The sequence below is a fragment of the Bubalus kerabau genome, chromosome X (genome assembly GCF_029407905.1).
Source record: "Bubalus kerabau isolate K-KA32 ecotype Philippines breed swamp buffalo chromosome X, PCC_UOA_SB_1v2, whole genome shotgun sequence".
NCBI lineage: Eukaryota > Metazoa > Chordata > Mammalia > Artiodactyla > Bovidae > Bubalus > Bubalus kerabau.
In genome coordinates this window covers 66891968-66918817 of record NC_073647.1, presented here as the reverse complement: position 1 = coordinate 66918817, position 26850 = coordinate 66891968, and the positions used below count along the sequence as shown (strand labels likewise).

At 43.2% G+C, this 26850-nt stretch overlaps 1 long non-coding RNA gene across 5 annotated transcripts in view; it reads left to right on the top strand.

Annotated features, from left to right (window-relative positions):
- The window catches only part of LOC129639789 (uncharacterized), a 104573-nt gene that overhangs the window by 28588 nt on the left and 49135 nt on the right, over positions 1–26850 (top strand). For all 5 annotated transcript variants that reach the window (XR_008708605.1, XR_008708604.1, XR_008708606.1 and 2 more), the window contains exon 3: positions 25455–25600. This is a non-coding gene — a long non-coding RNA (uncharacterized LOC129639789). The remainder of the gene's footprint in view (positions 1–25454; positions 25601–26850) is intronic.

Genomic DNA, 26850 nt, shown 5'->3' with positions numbered 1-26850 from the left:
AGAGGGGCCTGGTGGGCTGCAGTCCATGGGGTCGCTTGGAGTCAGACATGACTGAGCGACTTCACTTTATTTTTTCACTTTCATGCATTGGAGAAGGAAATGGCAACCCACTCCAGTGTTCTTGCCTGGAGAATCCCAGGGACAGGGGAGCCTGGTGGGCTGCCGTCTATGGGGTCACACAGAGTTGGACATGACTGAAGCGACTTAGCAGTAGCAGCAGTTATGTCACTCAGAGGGGAATTAACCTCCTTGATTCATTAGCACCTCTCAGAATAGTGCCCCATCCCCTACCAATTTGACATAACTAGGTATACAAGCAGCAAGAGAAGTGTTGGCAAGGGAACCTAAATCCCTCCAAAGATATACAGTCTCATGATTGAGCTGAACTGAGATTGAAAAACACAATCAACCTTCATTCCTAGGTCTGTGGTGGCATCTAAGATCAATCTCCAGGAGTCCTGTGTATCTGTGGAAGTCACCTGAAACAGCAGGCAGATGCCAATGGTTTGGGGTAGTTTTTTAAATCCCTCCTTTGCAGAGATGGTATTTGATCCATTGACGTTTTCTTAGAGGTGAGGGCTGGAAAAGTCCTTGTGACTTCTGTTAGTGTGCCTATCCACAGGTTAGCAGCCAGAGGATGAGCTGGCAGACACGAAGGTGCCTGTAAATGAATCAGTGATATCCTGCTTCATCTGAAAACTCAAGTGAAATTACATTTTGATGGATTCCTCTCTGGGAAGGAATAAAATTTTCTTTTTTAAAAAATTAATTATTTTAGTTGGAGGGTAATTTCTTCACATATTGTGGTGGTTTTTGCCATACATCGACATGAATCACCCATGGGTGCACATGTGTCTCCCCATCCTGAACCTCCTCTCACCTCCCTCCCCAACCCATCCCTCTGGGTTGTCCTAGAGCACTGGCTTTGAGTGTCCTGCTTCATGCATCAAACTTGCACTGGTCATCTATTTTACATAGGGTAATATACATGTTTCAGTGCTATTCTCTCAAATCATTCCACCCTCTCCTTCTCCCTAATGGTCCAAAAGTCTGTTCTTTACATCTGTGTCTCTTGCTGTCTTGTGTATAGGATCGTCATTACCATCTTTCTAAATTCTACATATATGCATTTTCTTGCTGTATTTATTTTTATTTTGTAATATAAATTTATTTATTTTAATTGGAGGTTAATTACTTTACAATATTTTAGTGGTTTTGCCATACATTGACATCAATCTGCCACAGGTGTACATGTGTTCCCCATCCTGAACTCCCCTCCCACCTCCCTCCCCATCCCATCCCTCTGGGTCATCCCAGTGTACCAGCCCCAAGCACCCTGTCTCATGCATCAAACCTGGACTGGCGATTCATTACACGTATGATAATATACATGTTTCAATGCCATTCTCCCAAATCATCCTACCCTCGCCCTCTCCCACAGAGTCCAAAAGACTGTTCTATACATCTGTGTTTGTTTTGCTGTCTTGCATATAGGGTTATCATTACCATCTTTCTGCTGCTGCTGCTGCTAAGTCGCTTCAGTCATGTCTGACTCTTTGTGACCCCAGAGATGACAGCCCACCAGGCTCCTCCGTCCATGGTATTTGCCAGGCAAGAGTACTGGAGTGGGTTGCCATTTCCTTCTCCAATGCATGAAAGTGAAAAGTGAAAGTGAAGTCACTCAGTCATGTCCGACTCCTAGCAACCCCATGGACTGCAGCTTACCAGGCTCCTCCGTCCATGGGATTTGCCAGGCAAGAGTACTGGAGTGGGTTGCCATTGCCTTCTCCGACCATCTTTCTAAATTCCATATATATGTGTTAGTATACTGTATTGGTGTTTTTCTTTCTGGCTTACTTCACTCTGTATAATAGGCTCCAATTTCATCCACCTCATTAGAACTGATTCAAATGTATTCTTTTTAATGGCTGAATAATATTCCATTGTTTATATGTACCACAGCTTTCTTATCCATTCACCTGCTGATGGACATCTAGGTTGCTTCCATGTCCTGGCTATTATAAACAGTGCTGCAGTGAACACTGGGGTACACATGTCTCTTTCAATTCTGGTTTCCTCAGTGTGTATGCCCAGCAGTGGGATTGCTGGATCATAAGGCAGTTCTATTTCCAGTTTTTAAAGGAATCTCCACACTGTTCTCCATAGTGGCTGTACTAGTCTGCATTTCCACCAACAGTGTAAGAGGGTTCCCTTTCCTCCACACCCTCTCCAGCATTTATTGCTTGTAGACTTTTGGATCGCAGCCATTCTGACTGGCATGACATGGTACCTCATAGTGGTTTTGATTTGCATTTCTCTGATAATGAGTGATGTTGAGCATCTTTTCATGTGTTTGTTAGCCATCTGTATGTCTTCTTTGGAGAAATGTCTGTTTAGTTCTTTGGCCCATTTTTTGATTGGGTCATTTATTTTTCTGGAATTGAGCTACAGGAGTTGCTTGTATATTTTTGAGATTAATTCTTTGTCAGTTGCTTTGTTTGCTATTATTTTCTCCCATTCTGAAGGCTGCCTTTTCACCTTGCTTATAGTTTCCTTCATTGTGCAAAAGGTTTTAAGTTTAATTAGGTCCCGTTTGTTTATTTTTCCTTTTATTTCCATTAGTCTGGGAGGTGGGTCATAGAGGATCTTGCTGTGATTTATGTCAGAGAGTGTTTTGCCTATCTTTTCCTCTAGGAGTTTTATAGTTTCTGGTCTTACGTTTAGATCTTTAATCCATTTTGATTTTATTTTTGTGTATGGTGTTAGAAAGTGTTCTAGTGTCATTCTTTTACAAGTGGTTGACCAGTTTTCCCAGCACCACTTGTTAAAGAGATTGTCTTTTCTCCATTGTATATTCTTGCCTCTTTTGTCCAAGATAAGGTGTCCATAGGTGCGTGGATATATGCATTAATATACTGTATTGGTGCTTTTCTTTCTGACTTATTTCACTCTGTATAATAGATTCCAGTTTCATCCACCTCATTAGAACTGACTCAAATGTGTTCTTTTTTACAGCTGAGTAATATTCTATTGTGTATATGTACCACAACTTCCTTATCCATTTGTCTGCTGATGGACATCTGGGCTGCTTCCATGTCCCAACTATTGTAAACAGTGCTTCAGTGAATGTTGGAGTACATGTCTCTTTCAATTCTTGTTTCCTCAGTGTGTATGCCCAGCAGTGGGATTGCTAGGTTGTATGGCAGTTCTATTTCCAGTTTTTTAAGGAAACTACACACTGTTCTCCATAGTGGCTGTGCTAGTTTGCATTCCCACCAATAGTGTAAGAAAATTTCCTTTTTCCCACACCCTCTCCAGCATTTATTGTTTATAGACTTTTTGATAGCAGCCATTCTGACTGGCCTGAGATGGTATTTCATTGTGGTTTTGATTTGCATTTCTCTGATAATGAGTGATGTTGAGCATCTTTTCATGTGTTTGTTAGCCATCTGTATGTCTTCTTTGGAGAAATGTCTGTTTAGTTCTTTGGCCCACTTTTTGATTGGGTTGGTCATTTTTCTGGTATTCAGCTACATGAGCTGCTTGTACATTTTGGAGATTAATTCTTTGTCAGTTGTTTCAGTTGCTATTATTTTTTCCCATTCTGAAGGCTGCCTTTTCACCTTGCTTACAGTTTCCTTCTTTTTGCAAAAGCTTTTAAGTTTAATAAGGTCCAATTTGTTTATTTTTGTTTTCATTTCCATTACTCTGGGAGGTGGGTCACAGAGGATCCTTCTGTGATTTATGTCAGAGAGTGTTCTGCCTATGTTTTCCTCTAGGAGTTTTATAGTTTCTGCTCTGACATTTAGATATTTAATCCACTTTGAGTTTATTTTTGTGTATGGTGTTAGAAACTGTTCTAGTTTCATTCTTTTACAAGTGGTTGACCAGTTTTCCTAGCAACACTTGTTAAAGTGATTGTCTTTTCTCCATTGTGTATTTTTGCCTTCTTTGTCAAAGATAAGGTGTCCAGACATGAATGGGTTTATCTCTGGGCTTTCTGTTTTGTTCCATTAATTTCTATTTCTGTCTTAGTACCAGTACTATACTGTCTTGATAACTGTGGCTTTGTAGTGGAGCCTGAAGTCAGGCAGGTTGATTCCTCCAGTTCCATTCTTCTTTCTCAAGATTGCTTTGGCTATTCGAGTTTTTTTTTGTATTTCCATGCAAATTGTGAAATTATTTGTTCTAGTTCTGAAAAATACTGTTGGTAGCTTGATAGGGGTTGTGCTGAATCTATAGATTGCTTTGGGTAGTATACTCATTTTCAATATATTGATTCTTCAAATCCACAATGATGATATATTTCTGCATCTATTTGTGTCATTTTTATTTTCTTTCATCAGTATTTTAGAGCTTCCTATATATAGATCTTTTGGTTCTTTAGGTAAATTTATTCATAAGCATTTTATTCTTTTCATTGTAATGGTGAATGTGATTGTTTCCTTAATTTCTCTTTATATTTTCTCATTGTTCGTGTATAGAAATGCAAAGGATTTGTGTGTATCAATTTTATATCCTGCGACTTTACTCTATTCATTGATTCAGTTCAGTTCAGTTCAGTCACTCAGTCGTGTCCGACTCTTTGTGAACCCATGAATCACATCACGCCAGGCCTCCCTGTCCATCACCAACTCACAGAGTTCACTCAAACTCATGTCCATCAAGTTGGTGATGCCATCCAGCCATCTCATCCTCTGTTGTCCCGTACTCCTCCTGCCCCCAATACCTTCCAGCATCACGGACTTTTCCAATTAGTCAACTCTTCACATGAGGTGGCCAAAGTATTGGAGTTTCAGCTTTAGCATCAGTCCTTCCAATGAATACCCAGGAATGATCTCCTTTAGGATGGACTAGTTGGATCTCCTTGCAGTCCAAGGGACTCTCAAGAGTCTTCTCCAACACTACGGTTCAAAAGCATCAATTCTTCGGCGCTCAGCTTTCTTCACAGTCCAACTCTCACATCCATACATGACAATTGGAAAAACCATAGCCTTGAGTAGACAGACCTTTGTTGGCAAAGTAATATCTCTGCTTTTCAATATGCTGTCTAAGTTGGTCATAACTTTTCTTCCAAGGATAAACGTCTTTTAATTTCATGGGTGAAGTTACCATCTGCAGTGATTTTGGAGCCCAAAAAATAAAGTTTGACACTGTTTCCACTCTTTCCCCATCTATTTCCCATGAAGTGATGGGACCAGATGCCATGATCTTAGTTTTCTGAATGTTTAAGCCAACTTTTACACTCTCCTCTTTCACTTTCATCAAGAGGCTTTTTAGTTTCTCTTCACTTTCTGACATAGGGTGGTGTCATCTGCATATCTGAGGTTATTGATATTTCTCCTGGCAATCTTGATTCCAGCTTGTGCTTCTTCCAGCCCAATATTTCTCATTATGTACTCTGCATATAAGTTAAATAAGCAGGGTGACAATATACAGCCTTGACGTACTCCTTTTCCTATTTGGAACCAGTCTATTGTTCCATGTCCAGTTCTAACTGTTGCTTCCTGACCTGCATATAGGTTTCTCAAGAGGCAGGTCAGGTGGTCTGATATTCCCATCTCTTTCAGAATTTTCCAGAGTTTGTTGTGGTCCACACAGTCAAAGTCTTTGGCATAGTCAATAAAGTAGAAATATATGTTTTTCTGGAACTCGCTTGCTTTTTCGATGATCCAGCAGATGTTGACAATTTGATCTCTGGTTCCTCTGCCTTTTCTAAAACCAGCTTGAACATCTGGAAGTTCATGGTTCATGTACTGCTGAAGCCTGGCTTGGAGAATTTTGAGCATTACTTTACTAGCGTGTGAGATGAGTGCAATTGTGCAGTAGTTTGAGCATTCTTTGCGATTGCCTTTCTTTGGGATTGCAATGAAAACTGACCTTTTCCAGTCCTGTGGCCACTGCTGAGTTTTCCAAATTTGCTGACATATTGAGTGCAGCACTTTCACATAATCATCTTTCAGGTTTTGAAATAGCTCAACTGGAATTTCATCACCTCCACTAGCTTTGTTCGTAGTGATGCTTCCTAAGGCCCACTTGACTTCACATTCCAGGATGAATGGTTCCAGGTGAGTGATCACACCATCATAATTATTTGGGTCATGAAGATCTTTTTTGTACAGTTCTTCTGTGTATTCTTGCCACCTCTTCTTAATACCATCTGCTTCTGTTAGGTACATACCATTTCTGTCCTTTATCGAGCCCATCTTTGCATGAAATATTCCCTTGCTATCTCTAATTTTCTTGGAGCAATCTCTAGTCTTTCCATTGTGTTGTTTTCCTCTATTTCTTTGCATTGATCACTGAGGAAGGCTTTCTCATCTCTTCTGCTATTCTTTGGAACTCTACATTCAGATGCTTTTATCTTTCCTTTTCCCCTTTGCTTTTCACTTCTCTTCTTTTCACAGCTATTTGTAAGGCCTCCCCAGACAGCCATTTTGCTTTTTTGCATTTCTTTTCCATGGGGATGGTCTTGATCCCTGTCTCCTGTACAATGTCAAGAACCTCTGTCCATAGTTCATCAGGTACTCTTATCTGTCAGATCTAGACCCTTAAATCTATTTCTCACTTCCACTGTATAATCATAAGGGATTTGATTTAGGTCATACCTGTGTGGTCTAGTGGTTTCCCCCACTTTCTTCAATGTAAGTCTAAATTTGGCAATAAGGAGTTCATGATCTGAGCCACAGTCAGCTCCCGGTCTTGTTTTTGCTGACTGTATAGAGTTTCTCCATCTTTGGCTGCAAAGAATATAATCAATCTGATTTTGGTGTTGACCATCTGGTGATGTCCATGTGTAGAGTCTTCTCTTGTGTTGTTGGAAGAGGGTGTTCGCTCTGACCAGTGCATTCTCTTAGCAGAACTCTATTAGCCTTTGCCCTGATTCATTCTGTACTCCACGGCCAAATTTGCCTGTTACTCCAGGTGTTTCTTGACTTCCTACTTTTGCATTCCAGTCCCCTATAATGAAAAGGACATCTTTTTCGGGTGTTAATTCTAGAAGGTCTTGTAGGTCTTCATAGACCCATGCAACTTCAGCTTCTTCAGTGTTACTGGTTGGGGCATAGACTTGGATTACCGTGATATGGAATGGTTTGCCTTGGAAATGAATGGAGATCATTCTGGCGTTTTTGAGATTGCATCCAAGTACTACATTTTGGACTCTTTTGTTGACCATGATGGAAACTCCATTTCTTCTAAGGGATTCCTGCCCACAGTAGTAGATATAATGGTCATCTGAGTTAAATTCACCCATTCCAGTCAATTTTATTTTGCTGATTTCTAGAATGTTGACATTCACTCTTGCCATCTCCTGTTTGACCACTTCCAATTTGCCTTGATTCATGGACCTGACATCCCAGGTTCCTATGCAATATTGCTCTTTACAGCATCAGACCTTGGTTCTATCAGCAGTCACATCCACAACTGGGTATTGTTTTTGTGTTGGCTCCATCCCTTCATTCTTTCTGGAGTTATTTCTCCACTGATCTCCAGTAGCGTATTGGGCATCTACTGACCCATGGAGTTCCCCTTTCAGTATCCTATCATTCATTGAGTAGCTCTAGTAATTTTCTGGTGGTGTCTTTAGGGTTTTCTATGTAGAGGATCATGTCATCTGCAAACAGTGCGAGTTGTACTTCTTTTCCAGTCTGGAATCCTTTTTTTAATTTCTTTTCTTTGATTGCTGTGGGCTAAAACTTCCAAAACTATGTTGAATATTAGTGGTGAGAGTGGGCACCCTTGCCTTGTTCCTGATTTTAGAGGAAATGTTTTCTATTTTTCACCATTGAGGATACTATTTGCTTTGGGTTTCTTTGAATATGGCTTTTATTGTGTTGAGTTATATTACTTCTGTGCCTGCTTTCTGGAGGGTTTTTTTTTTTTTATCATAAATGGGTGTTGAATTTTGTCAAAGGATTTCTCTGCATCTATTAAGATAATCATATGGTTTTTGTCTTTCAACTTGTTAATATGGTGTAACACATTGATTGATTTGTGACTTTTGAAGAATCCTTGCATCCCTGGGATAAAGCCCACTTGGTCAAATGTATGATCTTTTTCATATGTTGTTGGATTCTGTTTGCTAGAATTTTGTTAAAGATTTTTGCATCTATGGTCATCAGTGGTATTGGCCTGTAGTTTTCTTTTTTGTGGCATCTTTGTCTGGTTTTGGTATTAGGGTGATGGTGGCCTCATAGAAAGAGTTTAGGAGTTTACCTTCCTCTGCAATTTTTTGGAAGTGTTTGAGTAGGATAGGTTCTGGCCCTTCTCTAAATTTTTGGTAGAATTTAGCTGTGAAGCCATCCGGTCCTTGGCTTTTGTTTGTTGGAAGATTTTTTATTACATTTTCAATTTCTGTGCTTGTGATGTGTCTGTTAAGATATTCTATTTCTTCTTGTTTCAGTTTTGGAAGGTTATACTTTTCTAAGAATTCGTCCATTTCTTCCAAGTTGTCCATTTTATTGGCATATAATTGCTCATTGTAGTCTCTTGTGATCTTTTGTATTTCCATGTTGTCTGTTGTGATATCTCCATCTTCATTTCTAATTTTATTTATTTGATTCTTCTGGCCTGAAGAGTTTCTATTGAAAGATCAGCTGTTATCTTTATGGGGATCCCTCTGAGTGTTATTTGTTGCCTTTCCCTTGCTGCTTTTAGTGTTTGCTCTAAGTTTTTAATATTTTTTTAGTTTGATTAATATGTGTCTTGGGGTGTTTTGCCTTGAGTTAACCTTTTTGGGACTCTCTGGTTTTCTTGGAGTTGAGTGGCTATTTCCTTCCCCATTTTAGGGAAGTTTGCAACTATTATCTCCTCAACTATTTTCTAATTCCTTTTCTTTTTGTCTTCTTATGGGACACCTATGATTCAAATGTTGGGGTGATTAACCTTGTCCCAGAGTCTCTGAAGTTGTCCTCATTTAACTCTTTTTTCTTTTTTCCTTTCTGCTTCATTTATTTCCACCATTCTATCTTCCACCTCACTTATCCTCTCTTCTGCCTCAGTCATTCTACTGTTGGTTCCCTCCAGAGTGCTTTTAATCTCAGTTATTACATTGTTCATTATTGATCATCTCTTCTTTATTTCTTCAGGTCCTTGTTAAACATTTCTTGCATCTTCTCAATCCTTGTCTCTAGTCTATTTATCTGTAACTCCATTTTGTTTTCAAAATTTTGGATCATCTTTACTATTATTATTCTGAAGTGTTTTTCAGGTAGACTCCCTATCTCCTCTTCTTTTGTTTGGTTTGGTGGGGTTTTTTTTTTATCATGTTCCTTCACCTGCTGAATATTTCTCTGCCTTTTCATTTTGTTTAGATTGCTGTGTTTGAGGTGCCGTTTCTGCAGGCCAACAGGTTGTTGTTCCTCTTAATTGTGGATTCTGCTCCCTGTGGGTGGGGTTGGGCCAGTGGCTTGTCAAGGTTTCCTGGTTTGGGGAACTTGTGTCTGTGTTCTGGTGGGTAGAGCTGGATATCTTCTCTCTAGCGTGCAATGAGGTGTCTGGTAGTGAGTTTTGGGGTGTCTATGGGCTTGACATGGCTTTGGGCAGCCCATCTTTTAATGCTTAAGGTTGTGTTCCTGTTTTTCTGGAGAATTAGCGTGGTGTATCTTGCACTGGAACTTGACTCTTCAGTGGAGCTTAGTTTCAGTGTAGGTATGGAGACTTTTGGGTTAGCTCTTGTCTATTAATGTTCCCTGGAATAAGGAGTTCTATGATGTTCTAAAGTTCTGGAGTTAAGCCTCCTGCCTCTAGATTTCAGTCCTTCTCTTACAGTAGCCTAAATACTTCTCTATCCATATACCACAGAAGATGAAACCCTTAGGCTGATGGTGAAACAACTCTCCACAGCCAGGAACTGTGGAGCCAACAACAGCCAACTCCACAGCCAACAACTCTCCATACCCAGAGAGACTGACAGTTATATGAAGAAGAGAAGAAGGAGGAAGGAGATAGAGGTCACTTGGAGGAGAAAAGGGAGTGTCAAGAGGGGAGAGAGCAATCAAGCCAGTAATCAAATCCCTACGTGAAAATGGATACTGAAGATTAGATTCTTAAAGGTACAAAATCAGTTACAAATATAAAAAAGCAAAGATTAAAAACCTAGAATAGAGGTTAGACTCTGACAAATACAATATAAAAAATGTAAAACAAAATCGATCACAAAAATTAAAAAAATATATATGGAATTTTTTTTTTAAATAGGGTTTTTTTTTGAAAGGTAATAATAGTAGGCTATAAAAGTGAAAGGTAAGAGTCATAAAGAACTAAAATTTTAAAAAATTTAAAAGGTGATAATAGTAAAAATATACCTAGGAGTTTTTCGGGAGCTGTTGTGGGCAGTATGGGGTCAGTTCTGTGTCAGATAGTCCCTTCTTCTGGCTTGTACTTATTCTCAAGGTCTATAGCTGCCCCTCAAATACACAGTCTTAGCAATAATTGCAGGGTTTTATTCTGTTGTCCGTCACTTCTGAGGTGGTTCCCCTTTCTTTGTTTATTTTGCCTTTCTCTGTTTGCAAGTCTCTTCAGTGTCTAATTTCTGTCTTGACATGAGTGGGCGAAGGCTCACTTGTTCGATTGTGCTGTGGAGAGGGATGGACACTGCAAACAAATACCACTGGCATGTGTGGGGAGAGCTCACAGTGGATGGACCGCACGGGGTTTGCCACAGCCCACGGGCATGTGTACTTCCCAGGTCCACACTGCTCAGCCTCCAGGGTGCTCTGCAAAGGCACTGTCCCAGGTGAGCCCTGCATTTTGAGCACTTCCCAGGTCTAAGCCTCTCAGATTCTTGGGTGCTCTGCAAGGTCACAGACCCACATGGGCTGTGCGTTTTGTGCCCTTCAGGTCCAAGCTGCTCAAGTGACTGGGTGCTTGGCAAGTGGACTGTCCCAGGTGGGCCATGCATATTATACACCTCCATGGTCCAGGCTGCTTGGTTTCCCATATATGCTGTGAGGGCACAGTCCCAGGTTTGACGTGTGTCTCCTCTGGGGAGCTTACCTCAGGCTGTGACACTACTGGCAGATGTGAACCACCCAAGATCCCAGGAAGATGTGGTAAGCAACTGGCAGCCTGCTCAGTTTGCCGGAGGATGTGATCTCTGGGGCCAGTATTGCAGCCACTCCTTGCCTTCCAGCTCTGGCTGTCATATACATGCCTCTCTGCCTCCAGGGAGGTAGGGCCCTAAACGGCAGCCATCTTGCTCTCCTTTGGTATTCGTTAGGGGCACAATCTTTTGTTCTGTGAGGGCTCCAGGGGTCACCATGCAGGATTAGAGTCTTTCGCGGGAAAGGTCCTTTTTTTTGTTTTGTTTTGTTTTGGTGATCCCATGGTTTGGGGGTTGCTATGTCACTTTAGCTCCCTTAGATTGTCCTCAAGGCATTCAAGCTCAGTCCTTACCCTAGGGACCGACGATGCAGCCTGCACCTCCTTGCCCAGCCCCACTTGCTGCTGGGCAGACGCACAGTATCTGGGCCACTTCTCCACTGGCAGTTGCGGTTTGGTGTGTATTCTGTGTGTTTCCCCTGCCCCCCCACCCGCCCCCCAGTTATGTTGCCTTCTGAGATTCCAAAGATCCTCACAGACACACCTGTGAGAGGGTTTCCTATTGTGTGGAAACGTCTCCTTGTTCACGACTCCCTCCCCAGGACGGGTCTCCATCCCTAAATCTTTTGTCTCAGTTTTCATCTCTTGCATTTTGTCCTACCTCCTTTTGAGACTTCCCTGGTGACTCAGATGGTAAAGCGTCTGCCTACAATGTGGGAGACCCAGGTTCAATCTCTGGGTGGGGAACACCTCTTGGATAAGGAAATGTCAAGCCACTCCAGTATTCTTGCCTGGAAATTCCCATGGATGGAGGAGTCTGGTAGGCTACAGTCCATGGGGTCACAGAGAGTCAGACTTGACTGAGAAACTTCACTTTCACTTCACCTACTTTTGAAGAGATTGGGCTGCCTTTCTGGGTGCCAGGTGTCCTCCACCAGCATCCTCTGCTAGCGTCTACAAGTTGTTTTGTGGACGTTGCTCAACATTCAAATGATCTTTTGATGAGTTTGTGGGGGAGAAAGTGGTCTCCCCATCCTATTCTTCCACCATCTTGGGACTGCCCCCTGGAGTAAAATTTTCAAAACATAAGTGCAGAAGTCTTCAGTGATATTTTTAGAACTTGTCTTTTATTGTGCTTCAGTGTATTGTAAAAAGTATACAAAGTCAGAAGTTTATTCTTCTATCATTAAACAGATTAGAATTCTCAGTATGTTAATAGGTCTCAGTATGTTAATAGGGCAAATGTAATAGGACAAATGACTAGTTTCTGGAAAATCTATTTTTTAAAGACTGCATTTTATGTCTGTCCATTCTGTAAAAATGTAACTTTCTTGGTAAAGAATCCCATGGACGGAGAAGCCTGGTGGGCTACAACAACAAAGAAGCTCAGTAGTGTCCGACTCTTTGCGACCCCGTGGACTGTAGCCACCAGGCTCCTCCGTCCATGGGATTCTCCAGCCAAGAATACTGGAGTGGGTTGCCATTTCCTTCTCCAGGGGATCTTCCCAACCCAGGGATCGAACCCAGGTCTCCCGCATTGCAGGCAGACGTTTTAACCTCTGAGCCACCATGGAAGCCATATATATATATATATATTCAGAACCAGTTTATGAACCACATAAACTTACCAATCTCACGATTTTGTAATCTCATGACATACACACAGAGAATAACACAATGCAATGCAGAACCAGGCAGTATGAGACAAAAAGGTCTCTGAATAATAAAAGCTTTCATTTATTCAGCTTTTAACAAATATTTATTGAACAGTTATTAGATACTAACAACTGTATGAGATACATATGAGATACTATATGAGAACTGTAAGAGATATGAATACAAATGAGAGTAAGACAGATAATATCACTGCCCTCTTGTTTTCTAGTATGTGTATTGAGGGTCATGTGAAACAGGCAATGAGTAATAAAGCACTGTAAGGTGTGGAGTTACAGTAGGCGAGGTTCAGAAAAAGAATGAGACTGGCACTCTACAGGAACAGATCACCTTTAATGAGGTGAGAAGGGGCAGCAGTCAGATTAGCGAGCTGCTGCACTTATCTAAGAAAAGAGTAAGTATATTTAGGCATGTATGTAGAAAGCTACTGTCTTAAGGGGGCCTGTTCTTCTCCAAGGTCGCTGGGAGTAATTCTCTCTTAATGGCTGGGGCGAGGAGTTCTGGAGATCAGCCAGAGGCTGGGCCGGCTTGGAGCTGGGCGTAATCAAACTAATGCCTATTTTTTCTTTGTGTGAGAGAGTTCTTTTTTTTGCCTAGAATGGTGGGGAGGACCTGGAGGGGAGTTTTAACTCCAGGCTACCTTAAGCCATGCAACTTTCCTTCATTCCAGACTTTAAGGAATATATATAAAAAGAGAAAGAGATGTGGGTGTCATTAATGTTCAGGGCTTCTTTGTGCTGATAAATGAGGGTCAGGGGTTTGTAGTCTGGGAGAAAGGAAGTCTAAGGCCCATAGTGTTAATTTTTTATTCTCACTGCCAGGGTTTCAAGGAAAAGAACAGCCTTGACTTGGTCTCAAGAGATGGCCTGAATCCGTTCTTGGAGAAACCTTTGAAAGAGATTGAAGAGACAGGGTCCAAATAAGAGGAATAAAATGATAAGTACCAATGGTCCCAAGAAAGGGAGTAACCAAGGGAGGGCGTGTTGGAACAAGTTTTGGGGTGTAAAGGTTTTGTAACTTTTTTGTGGCATTCAATTCTGCCTCTAAGTTCTTTGACTCTACCATGGACTATGCCCGTTTCATTAACAAAATAGCAGCAGTCTTCCCCTAGAAAAAGGCAGGTCCCTCCCTTTTCTGTGACGAGAAGGTCCTGCTGCTGCTGCTGTTGCTAAGTCGCTTCAGTCGTGTCCGATTCTGTGCGACCCCATAGATGGGCAGCCCACCAGGCTCCCCCGTCCCTGGGATTCTCCGGGCAAGAACACTGGAGTGGGTTGCCATTTCCTTCTCCAATGCATGAAAATGAAAAGCGAAGTCGCTCAGTCATGTCCGACTCTTCACGACCCCATGGACTGAAGCCTACCAGGCTCCTCTGCCCATGGGATTTTCCAGGCAAGAGTACTGGAGTGGGGTGCCATTGCCATCTCTGTGAGAAGGTCCAGGGCTCGCCTATTTTGTAGGGCCACAGAAGGTAACGAGTTAATTTGTCTTTGTATTGAAATGAAGGATTCTGCTACTTGCTCCATATCCTCATTAAGTTCTTGGGACAGCTTGTAGTAAAAATGGGCTGAGGTTGAGATGCCCCCAATCCCGGTGCCTAGGGCTGCTGCTATGCCAGTACCAATCAGGAAGGGGGCTATGACAGTTCGTCTTTTTCTGTGGGAAATTTTCCCTTGGGGGTAGACTATTTGTTCTACCTCTTCTTTGAGGAATGTTAGACCTGGGGTCAGGAAGACCAAGATCAAGGTCCAGGGGGGGTCAAGAGGGAGACATGAATATGCATAGGTCCCAAAGAGAATGAAGATTCCAGGTTGGTGCAATTATTTGTACTGTTCCAGAGAACCCAAGTGGAACAGAAGGAAGGAGCGGAGTTTGTTAAGACCAGTGTAGTTGGGACTAGAGTAGTTGATACAGGTTGGGTTTGAAGAGACTGAGAGTAGGACATTGTCAGACACTGGCCCAATAAGTTGTGTGGTTTTTTGTTGGGAAGGGAAGGTATAGTTGTCCTGTGACAGCCAGGTTGAGGGTAAGGGAATTGCTATGTATGGTGAGGGAGACCGTGACCTGCATATCCAACACTGGGATGTGTGTCGTGTGTACTGGAAGAATTAGAAGAGTTGAGAAGGCAGGTAAGGTGTTGGTTATCAGAGTGAGGTTTTATGTGAGGTCGTAATTGGGAAAGGAGGTCTAGGTATTTATAAGGCTTAGGGGTCGCCTGCAACTGGGAAATTAAGTTCTTTATAACTTTTTTTTTTTCTGCTTTTAATCTAGTATCCCACCCCCGTCTGAGTACCCCCAGTGGGTAATGGGATAGAAATGTATTTTTTTCCATTTGGCTTATGGCAGGTGCTCATGAAACTTCCTCTCTTTTGTAGTTTAACAGTGAGTAGGGGTTTGGACTTTTCCCCCCTCCCCCAGGTTCATGGTGCATGGTCTTGGAGCCATATTATAACATGAGGAATGAACATAGGAATAAGTGTCTGAGCAGGGGCAGGGACTAGCCAGAAGGCTGGGGAGCACAGCAAGGATAAGGAACAGAGGAGTCATGGTTCTGTTAGTTAGGCAGTGCAGAGGAAATAGTACCCTAGGAGTAGAACACAGCTAACAACCTAGGTGATACCAATGGAAAGACAAAGGATAAGTGACCAGTCCTGAGGGGAGATAGTTATTAGGCCTATAGCAAGGACTAAGATTAAGAGTGCAGTTATAGTTAGAGACAGGAAGAGGCCAGTCAGGGTGTGGGGCAGAAGGTCCCAAGTTGGTGGTTGCTTGAATCTGAGGAGGAAAAGTGTTCATTAGGATGTAGAGAATGAGAGTAAAGAAACCAATTTCGTCTGGAGTCAGGTTGTAGAAGGTTCCCTGAAGCCACAGTTGAGACACCAGCATGGCCAGGTCTTCGAAGGAGCTTCCTGTCAGGGTGCTGGTCCAGAGGTCTTGTAGTAGTTGAGTCAGGAATAGCTGTAGGTTGAAGAGTGTCCAGGTCATTCAGTGTCTTCTTGGATGCTTGACAGAGGTTGTCGCCGGGTGATTTTTAAGGAGGTAAGCTCTGTGAGAGAGACCTGATATGGGTCAGTTAAGGAGGGCAGCACAGGATCAGAGGTGAGGCGAGAGAGGTGTACCCAGGTGGTGACTCCAGTGGGTAATGGGATGGAAACATATTTTTTTTTTTGCAAAGGCAGTTTAATGTCTTAAGACACTTGTACCATGCACAAAACTTTCTACTTGCCACAAACCTTTTCTATACTTTCTGTATTCATCACTTTGTCCATTCACAGAACAGCCATCTATAAGCCATATTTCCTTTTTCTCTTAATAAAATGTAATTCTTATACCTTTTTTACTGAAAACATGCATCTTACTTTCTTTCAGAAACCATGAACTGTTGTTTAGCTCACTTATAAATTAACTTCAGCAATATTATCCAGAGACAGACATATACTGAGACATACATATATATCCAGACAGACAGAAATCTTAGTTTTCTGCTTTAAGAATTAAAATGTCTCCTTGCCCTCTTTTTTTGCTTTAAGTTGTACTAATCTGTCTAAGGCTGACATCTCAGGCAAACTGGGTTATATATTTCAATAACATGATAAGAATTAACTACAAGCTTTTGCCTAGGCATGTCTCTGTTATATCAGGGTTGGAGCTTTTGGGTCAGGAACAGCTGTAGGTTGAAGAGTGTCCAGGTCATTCAGTGTCTTCTTGGATGGTCGACAGAGGTTGTCGCCGGGTCATTTTTAAGGAGGTAGGCCCTTTGAGAGAGACCTGATACGGGTCAGTGAAGGGGGGCAGTGCAGCATCAGAAGTGACCTGTTTTAGGTGAGAGAGGTGTGCCCAGGTGACCACCTCGAGTTTAGCTGCAGTTGGGGTAAGCAGTATGATTTTGAATGGTCCCTGCCACTTTGGGTTTAGGTCATCCTGGGGATTATCTGACAGACCGACCATGTTCCCAGTTAGACCATGTCCCCAGTTTGTAAAGGGGGCAAGGGGGCTTGGGGGTCGGGGCAGGCAGGTTGTGGTTGATGAATTTCCAGAGGGCATTGCGGAGTTCTGCCAGCAGAGGGGAGTGTAGGAAGCTTGGTATGGGAGGAGGTTCAGCGGGGAGTCCAGGAGGGAGCATGGGCCTTCTGTACATCACCTCAAAGGGGCTCAGCCCCAGGGGCTTTCTGGGCAAAGCCCACACTCTGAGAACAATTGGCAGAAGTTTAGTCCAATCCAGATGTACCTTGAGGATTAATTTGCTAAGAGTTTCTTTGATTATTCTATTCATCCTTTCTACCTTTCCTGAGGACTGGAGACTATATGGAATGTGAAATTTCCAGGGTATCTGTAAGAATTGGACACGTTGTTGGGTGACCTTGGAAGTAAATTCCAGGCCCTTATCACAAACCTGAGGATAATTTCTGTGAGGAGGATTTGGGCCACAGTGTGGGCTCTTTTGTTTGTAGTGGGAAATGCTTCTACGCATCCCGAAAAAGTGTCCACAGGACCAGGAGGTATCTGAATCACTGAACTGGGGGCATATGAGTAAAGTCTATCTGCCAATCCTGTGCTGGGAGGCTGCCTTGCATTTGGTGGATTGGAAAGGAAGTAGGTTTAAGGTTGGAATTGGGATTAATACATTGACATGTTTGACAGGAGTGGGTAAAGTTACCTAAATATTGTTGGTCAGCAGTGGATATGGGGAAGTGGTTACAGAGGAACTGTTGGGAGTATCTTGGATGAGGGATGAAAGAGTGAGTGTAAAAAAAAAAAAAGAGTGAGTGTAGATAAGAGAGGATTTTTCTGGTGGTGGGAGGGTTGGATGGAGTCAGAGCTAAAATGACAGGGGACTGAAGGGAGGGATGGGCTAGGGCTCTCTCTTTTGCCTTCTGGTCTGCAGCATTGTTGTAGGCTGATATGAGACTTCCCTTTTGATGTCCCCTATAGTGGAGGATGGCGGCTTTGTTTGGTAAGAATGCTGCTTCTAGAAGTTTGTGGATCAGGTCTGAATTAATAATGGGGGATCCCCTTTGGGTTAGGAAACCTCTCTCTCTCCATATTAGGATGTTTGAGTGATGTTATGTTATAGGCATATGTAGAGTCTGTGTGGATGTTAACCCTTAGATTTTTAGCCAGAGTCAAAGCTCTGGTGAGAGCTATCAGTTCTGCCTGTTGGGAGGTGGTGTGAGGTGGCAGAAGTGAAGCTTCAATTGTCTGGGTCTCGTAATTGTGGCAAAGGTCCCCCTGGATGATGGCATATCCTGCTGCAGAGGGTGGGGATTTTTGAGAGCTGCCATCAACGAACCAGTGTGGGGCATCTGGGTCTAGGATGGGCTGATCTGTTAAATGTTGAAAGGGGTTTTGAGTAAGATCTACTGTTAGGCTGCAGCTATGTAGGAGAGGGTCTGTTGTAGAGGACATGGGTAATAAGCTGACGGGGAGGGGAGAGCAGGGGGAAAATGAAAGCCGAGGGTCGAGGAGAAAGGCATGTAGGACTTGCACCCTGGAAGAGGGAAGGGAGAGGAAAGCCCGATGTGATAGTAAGTCTTGGAAGGTATGTGGAGAACAAACTGTTAAAGGGGCATGTCTAGAGAGTTTATTTGCTTCGGGTACAAGGGCTGCTATAGCAGCCATGGCATGTATGCAGGGAGGCCACCTCCTTGGTCACATGTCAAGCTGTTTTGACAGATAGGCTATGGGAGCCCAGGTGTCTCCAGCCTGCTGACATAGAAGTCCCAGGACCTGTCCTTGTTTGGAATGGGCAAAGAGAAAGAATTGTCTGGTGTGATCTGGCAGGTGTAGAGGTGGCTCTGGGTGAGCTGGCAAAGAGGATTGGCCAGCGAGGAGGGGTTAAAGAGGGGCTCATCCAGACATCCTTTAGTTGCCTCATAGAGCGGCTTTACAATGAGGGAGAAGTTAGGGATCCAGATACGGAAAAAATTTAGGAGGCCAAGGATAGACAGGAGTTCCCTTTTTGTTTTTGGAAGTGGACAGTTAATTAAGGCCTGGATTCTGTCTGCGGGAATAGTTTTTTGTTGGTGGGATATGGAGAGCCCCAAGTAGGTGACGTTTGTCTGTACTACTTGGGCTTTGGATTGGGACACCCAATAACCCCAGGATCCCAGGGCCCCAAGGAGTTTGGCAGTATGTTGGAGAGTTTTCGGGTTGGGCTACAAAGGAGGAGGTTATCAACGTATTGGAGGAGATGACTTGGGGCTAGATCGAATGTCTGTAGATCCTTTTGTAAAACCTGTCCAAAAAAGTGGGGGCTCTCTCTGAACCCCTGGGGGAAAACTGTCCATGTTAGTTGTGAAATGTGAGTCTCAGAGTCTTGCCAAGTGAAGGCGAAAAGGGGTTGGGAGAAGGGGTGGAGGGGAATAGTGAAAAAGGCATCTTTGAGATCTAATACTGTGAAGTGGGTTGCAGTTGAGGGTATGGCAGACAGAAGGGTTTAAGGATTAGAGACTACTGGGAATGTCAGCGTAATAGCCTTATTGATTTTTCTCAGGTCCCGGACCAGTCCCCAAGAATTTGGTCCCTTTCTTACTGCCAGAATAGGGGTGTTGTGTGGTGAATGGGTAGGAATTAAGATAGAGGCTTGAAGAAGATGGTCTATGATAGGCTTAAGTCCCTTGTGGGCCTCTGGGGTGAGAGTATTGTTGTTGGGTGATTATAGTCGAGGGGTCTTTTAGGGTAATGTTGACTGGGGGATGATGTTTGGCTGTTTGGCTATGGATGGGTGATCAGTGTCTCAGACTTGGGGGTCTAAGGCGGGTAGATCCAAAGGCAAGTCGGGGGTGAGGGATAGGGACTGTCCAGGTGCCATCTGCATGCAGAATATATAGACTGTATCGAGGTGGGGGTATGGTAATAAAGACTCCCAACTTGTATAATAGATCTCTCCCTAGGAGAGCCATTGGGCATTTAGGCATTATGAGGAATGAGTGTATGAGGATCGAGTAATGGAGTGCTGATTTTTGGCCTTAAGGGAACTCCACAGACTCACTTGATTTTGAGTTCTGAGTCTTGAATTAGGCTGGAGTAGGAAATTGAGAAAGCAGCTCCAGTGTCGACTATAAAGGTCGTCCTTTTTCCAGCCACTACCCCGTCTACCCTAAGTTCCAAGCTTGTGGAACACGGGCTGGGGGGCTGGAACCTGGGCCCCGTCATTGGAATAACTCTCGTAGTGTTGGGCTGGGGTTCTGGGGAGAAGTGGGGATCTCCCCAGGGGCACCAGGGCGTCTCTGTGGACATTCCATTTTCCAGGTTTGGAAGGTGGGGACCTCTTCAGGGGCATCAGCACGTCCCTGGGGACAGTCCATCTTTCAGCGTGCCCACTGGCTACAGGTTGGGCATGCCTTTGCCCATCGTCCTGACGGGTTGCATTGGAAGCAGGGTCCAGGCCAGGCGGGGGCAGGGAGTCTTAAGTTCCAGTCTGCGATGACTTGGGCTGGGCTGATCTCTTCCTTAATTGCTACCACCAAAAGGGCATATTTAGCTTTTCTCTCACGGTCTCTTAGCTTCTTCCTATTATTGAACACCTTGAAGGCTACTTCTAGGTCTCTTTGGGGGGGGGTGTCTCAGGGCCCTTCTCTAGTTGTTGAAGCTTGCATCTAATGTCAGGGGCGGACTGGCTGATGAACTGAACATGAAGGTAGAGTAACCCAGCAGGGGTGGTGATATCTAGGTTGATGTACTTTTGGACTGCCTCTATGAGGCATGCCAAGAATAAGGCTGGAATTTTGTCTGCCCCTTGGGTGATTTCTGACTTTATCATAATTGACATAGATATGAGTATTTTTCTGCATTCCTAGAAGGCAAGTAATCATATGATTGAGTCTCTTGATACCTGGGTCATTGGGCTGGTAAGTCCAGTGGGGATCTAACTGAGGCACCACCTAATCAGCAACTGGGCTATCTCAGTCTTGGTTATGTAAGTGATTGGCATAGGCTTTTGCTGCTTGCCAGATACGGTCTTTTTCATCTGGAGTGAGAGTGGCATTTGGGATATATGTCACTCCATGTGAGGTAATAGGCCTGGGAGAGTCTCAGGAATTCTTTTCTTTATCTTCTATCTGGCTCATATCTGACAATGAAAATGGCACGTGGACTTGGGTGGGGCCCTCTGGTCCTCCTACCTCTCAGGGGAAACATATGTTGGGTACGTGACCATGTGGCAGGAAGGGAGGGGAGAGGGAGTCAGGGAGATGGGGTAGCGGGGGAGTCAGGAGAGGTTTTGGGGTCAGTAGGTAAATTGGATGAGGGGGAAGGAGAGGGTTGGCAGGGTGGCAGATAGGGAGGGGGCTCGTCCACTGGGTCAAACTCGAGGGGTGCGGAAGGTCGTGACTGGCGGTTAGTTGAAGAGCCCTTTTGTTTGGGAGGCAAGGTGCATAGAAGGACTTCATGGGTGGAGCAGTTCTTGCATAGGGAGGGCCTGCTCCAAAGGGCCCAAAAGGCTCGGGCATATGGGATCTCCGATCCTTTGCCATTCCATTTGAGGAAGTTAGTGAGATCTGATAAAATACTGAAATCAAAAGTCCCGAACTCAGGCCAGTGATTTTGGTTGTTTAATTGATTGTTTAATTGATATTGAAGCCAGATCTGTACACAGAGTTGTTTTAAGCGGCTAGCCTTGAGTTCAGTCAGAGAGAGTGGCTTGAGATTTTTGAGAACACAGGTCAGAGGGGAACCCTTTGGGACAGACTGGTGAGACAGACCCCATAATTGAAAGGCAAGCAGAGGCTCCTATTGGGAGCTTGAGTCGTGACCCGTAGTCACAATAGTAGTTATGAGAAAAGAGCTCTGTGTTGAGGTGGAGCATCCCCCACCATCGCCTACAGAGTGGCCCTAGGCTGGGGGTCCCTGGGACCCAGAGAGGACTAAGTTTTAGGGTGCCTCTAGAAAACTGTCCAAATTGGATCTTACCTTAATTTAGGGGCCGGCTTGAATGGAGTGTTGTATGTAAAGCAGTCGAATGCCAAAAGGCCTCTGTCCTGGAGTTGGTTGGTCTTGAGAAAAAGAGTATAGAGAAACCAGGGAGAGAGAGAGAGGCCAATATTCCTCGGAGTATGTGGAAAACCAATAAAGCCCTTACATAGGACTTGTATCGCTCACAGGGCGTCCTCTTGAAGAGTTCTTGAAAGCCCGGGCAGGAAAGTGGGCTCAGCAGGCTTCCACGCTCCAAAGAGCTGGCCGTGGAGAAGGAACCTCAACCTCCTGGATTTTGGCACCAAAAATGAAAGGTACAGAGTTAGAGTAGGCGAGGCTCAGAAAAAGAACAAGACTAGCATTCTACAGAACAGATGACCTTTAATGAGGTGAGAAGGGGCAGCAGTCAGATTAGGGAACTGCTGCACTTATCTAAGAGAAAGCTACTGTCTTAAGGGGGCCTGTTCTTCTGCAAGGTTGCTGGAGTAGTTCTCTCTTAAATGGCTGGGGCAAGGAGTTCTGGAGATCAGCCAGAGGCTGGGCCAGCTTGGAGCTGGGTGTAATCAAACTAATGCCTATTTTTTCTTTGGGTGAGAGTTCTTTGTTTTGCCTAGAATGGTGGGGAGGACCTGGAGGAGAGTTTTAACTCCAGGCTACCTTGAGCCATGCAACTTTCCTTCAAGCACCTTGCAAAATGAGTCTCATAAGGAGACAAATGCTATAAGGAAAATAAGATGCAACTCAGAGTGCGGAGAAGGCAATGGCACCCCACTCCAGTACTTTTGCCTGAAAAATCCCATGGATGGGGGAGCCTGGTGGGCTGCCGTCTATGAGGTCAGAGTCAGACATGACTGAAGTGACTTAGCAGCAGCAGCAGCTAATAGAATAACTAATCAAAAGTACTGTTTTGTACATGTTAAAGATGCCAATTAGACACACAAAAGCTGTTACCAAGAAAAAAGAAAAGTGAAGTCACTCATTGTCTGCCTCTTTGCCACCTCATGGCCTGTAGCCTACTGGGCTCCTCCGTCCATGGAATTTTCCAGGCAATACTGAAGTGGGTTGTCATTTCCTTCTCCAGTTACCAAAAAGTTATAAAACTTTTTCGTACAGAAGCTCCTCAGGTCCTCTGTCAGAATTATTTCTCTTATTTTATGCACAGATTAAATGAACTTGGTCTGCTGTTTCTTTCACCCACAGCCGAGTAAAAGCTTGGCATCTCTTTGTGTTTCTAGCACTTGGGATACCATATATATGTAATTCCCTGCTGAAAATATCCACTCAACCTAACATGTTCCAAGCTAAATCTTTCTCTTCACACTACTTCTGTATTTTTAATGCAACTTGATGATTCCTTTAGTCATCCTTTTAATCAAGCTTTTTCCTAGACTCTGCCCCTCCCTTATTCCAATGAATCACTAAGTTGTGTTGAGTAATACCTCCCAAATGTCTCTCATCGCTCTCCTACTCTCCTTCTGAACTGCTACTACCATTCAAGACCACATTACTTCTTGTCTGGATTACCACATAAGCATATGTTACAGTACAGTCTTCTTGAAAGTTTAAGTCACTCAGTTGTGTCCAACTCTTCTTAACCCCATGGACTGTAGCTCACCAGGCTCCTCTGTGCATGGAATTCCCCAGGCAAAAATACTGGCTTGAGTTGCCATTCCCTTCTCCAGGGGATCTTCCTGACCCAGAAATCGAACCCATCTCCTGCATTGCAGGCATATATACTCTTTACCATCTGAGCCACCAGGAAAATCCATCTTCAATCATCCTTTACCCGCTACATTTTTGGTAACTCTTGATTATCCTTCAAAACTCAGCTCAGTGATAACTTCAGAAGACTTCACAGACAACTCTGGCTTGTTCCCTCTCACCCCATCTAAATTAGATAACCTCTATTATATGTCCCTGTAGTACCCTGTGATTAGTTTTAGCATCTAGCACATGGTATATTTGCCTCTTCACTTCTCTGTCCTTCCATTGCTCTGTGGGCTCCTAGGTATGTTAGGGATTGTATCTTTTATTGTCACATCTCCGATGTCCACTGTGGTGTCTGACATGTGATTGACACTCAATAAACATTTGTGAATGAACAAATGCTTGAACCAAATTAGAAAATCTGCCTAAAGGGAAACTGGCAACAGTAAGAAATGGTAGCTTATACTTGTATAAGTGAAGGAAACAGTGAAGTCATTAAAAAAACTCAGAAAGTACCAGTCTGGGGTCACTTTGGTCCCCTCACTTCATGGGAAATAGATGGGGAAACAGTGGAAGACTATTTTTTGGGGCTCCAAAGTCATGGCAGATGGTGACTGCAGCCATGAAATTAACACATTTACTCCTTGGAAGGAAAATTATGACCAACCTAGACAGCATATTAAAAGGCAGAGACATTACTTTGCCAACAAAGGTCCGTCTCATCAAGGCTATGGTTTTTCCAGTAGTCGTGTATGGATGAGTTGGACTATAATGAAAGCTGAGCACCGAAGAATTAATGCTTTTGAATTGTGCTACTGGAGAAGACTCTTGAAGAGTCCCTTGGACTGCAAGGAGATCCAACCAGTCCATCCTAAAGGAGGTCAGTCCTGGGTGTTCATTGGAAGGACTAATGTTGAAGCTGAAACTCCAATACTTTGGCTACCTGATTTGAAGAGCTGACTCATTTGAGAAGACCCTGATGCTGGGAAAGATTGAGGGCAGGAGAAGGGGACAACAGAGAATGAGATGGTTGGATGGCATCACCGACTCAATGGACATGGGTTTGGGTGAACTCCAGGAGTTGGTGATGGACAGGGAGGCCTGGTGTGCTGTAGGGGTCACGAAGACTTGGACATGACTGAGCGACTGAACTGGGGTCACTTAGCATTGACTGGGACTGTTAGTATTATACTGTATTATAATTTTCTATTATGGTTTGTATAGCGTAATGCAGTCATTCCCACTAATTTTAAAAACATCAGAATACCTAGAAAAGATGATTTGGTAGCTTCCATTTAAGAAAATGTGGGAACATGTACTACGTAATAGGACTTATAACGTAAGACTAATCTACATCAAACCAGGTTTGGGGAAAGTAATTAAAGACAAAGTTTTTTAAAATTTATTTTAGTTGGAGGCCAGTTACTTTCCAATATTGTGGTTTTTGCCATACATTGACATGAATCACCCATGGGTATACATGTGTGTCCCCCCATCCTGAACCCCCCAAACCCCCCCTCCCACCTCCCTTCCCAACCCATCCCTCTGGATTGTCCCAGAGCACCAGGTTTGAGTGCCCTGCTTCATGCATTGAACTTACACTGGTCATCAATTCTACATATGGTAATATACATGTTTCAATGCTATTCTCTCAAATCATCCCACCCTCACCTTCTCCCACACATAGTTCAGTAGTCTGTTCTTTACATCTCTGTCTCTTGTTGTCTTGCATATTGGGTCATCATTACCATAAAGAGTAGTTTTAACACACACAGTTCTGGAATTTATGTATTTTTTCCAAATTGATTTGGAGATTTAGATATAGATAAATATCATAACTGAAACCCAAATCATTTTTACAAAGGTACTATTGAGTTCATTTTCTGAGACCATCCTTAAAAATCTTTCATATACTATACAGTTAGAAAAAAATGTTTCTCTAGTGGAAATGTCTTCAAAATGTTCATGACTTATGTAAATAGTTATGAATGCTCTAATGTAAAGGAGCTTAGAAGTAATGATTTATGCCTAGATCTTTTGTTTTATTGCTGATTATTATACTCTTTGGCCTTTTTTTCCTATCCCTGATGTTTTCCCATAAAACTCTTCTTGCAATGCAGGAACAAGGGCTTGATCCCTGGTTCAGGAAGATCCCCTGGAGAAGAAAATGGCAACCCACTCCAGTATCTTGCCTGGAAAATTCAATGGCCAGAGGAACATGGCATGCTACACAGTCCATGGGGTCACAAGAGTCGGATATGACTTAGTGAGTAGACCACCAACCACCATCAGTTAAGTAGCTCAACAAATGGCTAGAGTACATATACCAAATGTAGGTAATAAAGATATAGGCAACTATGAATCCATATTAAGTGATCAACGGCCATCTAAACATTTAGAAATGATTGATGACCATCATTTGGAAGCAGCAGAACCAGGACACATTGTTGCTACAGTTTGGAAGTGGAGTGGGTAAGGTGAGTAGATTGGGGAATAGGGAAAACAAAAGGAGAGCAAAGTCCATTAAGTCTTTTCTGTACATAAAATATTATTCAAGCTTTTAAACATGTAACATACAGATTAACATATGAATTAACTTTTCCTTCGGAGAAGGAAACCTCTTATTAGGGCGAAAGAAAATTTCAGGATGGGCAATCAGTATGCGAGTTCTGTCACTGCAATTTCAAGTTGGTTTTGAAGAGTGACATGCTGTGTAAGACTGGGAAGCTATTGAGACAAAAATCCTTTCCAAAGGGAGACCAAGATCAGTCTTACCTTTTTAAGGTCAGTACTTTAAAACACACACGTTTCTCATGCAACATAAAAAAAAAATCATTCTATACTCTACAGTCCCTAGTAGCAATACTACAGAGTTTATACACAGGAAGTAGCTTGAGAAGTGCTGTTGTTTGACAGTGGAAACCTGCAAATCACAAAAATAATCATATATTTATTTAATGCCTATTATATGCTATGCTTTCATTTTTTCTCTTTTAATCCCCTTTAACAAGCTTATAAGGCAGGTACTATTATTATCCCTTTTTCCAGATGAGAAAATTAAGGGCTCCAGGAGGTGATGTTAATTGCCCCAAATAATAATAACATAGCAAGTGATGGAATTGTCATCAAGCACAGGCATCTGGATCTCCAAGAGCTATGTATTTTCCCACTAAGATATCTTGTTCTGTGCACTGGCAAGCACCATTTTCCTTTCCCTTCATAACCTCTCTAACCCATGTTTCTGGATATGGGAATAAATGTGGCACATTGGCTTATTGAAATTGAAGGTGTGAATGTGGCAACATATGGTTACGATTCCATAACCCGAGCTATGCCTGGGGCATTTGCACCAGCGATTCATAGCAGGATTGTCTAATGTGATTTGAGGACTACATAACCTTAGAGGTTTACAGGGCTTTCTCACCAGGATGTGTCATGGGCCAGGCCAAAGGGGGACAATATTAAACGGTACTAAGTAGATGTGAGAGCCCTGTGGGAGTGAAGGAATAGTCCTAC